We start from the raw sequence: 792 nt of genomic DNA on the forward strand, positions 1-792 counted from the left end.
TTCCCTTCTTCCATAGCAGCAGAATCTTAATTCTTAGTAGGATACACAGGTGAGTGGGAAAAAAGGCTCTTTTACAACTAGGTGTGGCCATCTGAGTTTTGGGATATATGTGGCAATAGCATGTGGTGCTTCTGGGAAGTGTCCTTAAAGACATAGGTAGGACTTCCTTCCCCTTCCTTCTTCCTACAGCTAGAATATGGACATGTCAGGGCAGAAGCTCCAGCAGTCTCTGTGCATGAGGTAACTTTGGAATTGGAAGCTATATGTGTCAGACATATTAGTCAGAAAAAGACTGAGTACCTGCCACCATATCATATCAACCCTGGACTGACTCTTCTGGATTTCTTGAATGGGAACAAGAAATAAACCATTTGACTGAAGCCATTGTTTTGGGATATTTCTCTCTCTCTCTCTCTCTCTCCCTCTCTCTCTCTCTGTTAAATCTAATTCTAATTGATAATACTACTACAAAGAAAAGTTTTAAGAATTAAACAAGATCGTGTGCTAGCTACATAGTAAGTGTGCAATACCTTATGCTTATTACTATTATATTATTTTTAAACAAGTATAATATTATGGCCTAAATTTTCAGAAGAATAAAATATATCTGGTAAGTCTTACCTTTCAGACTAGTGGCATTAATGAACTCTAAAGGCTTCTATCAAAGGATAGAGTCTCTCCTGAGAAGCAATTTTTGTTGTATTAGAATAAATTACCTGCAATAAAGAAAAGAGGTCAAACAGACCTGGAATAGCTCCTAATCCCCATGATAACCACACATTTTCTTACACC

This window comes from Cebus imitator, unplaced genomic scaffold, assembly GCF_001604975.1.
Source record: "Cebus imitator isolate Cc_AM_T3 unplaced genomic scaffold, Cebus_imitator-1.0 Scaffold36, whole genome shotgun sequence".
Lineage (NCBI taxonomy): Eukaryota > Metazoa > Chordata > Mammalia > Primates > Cebidae > Cebus > Cebus imitator.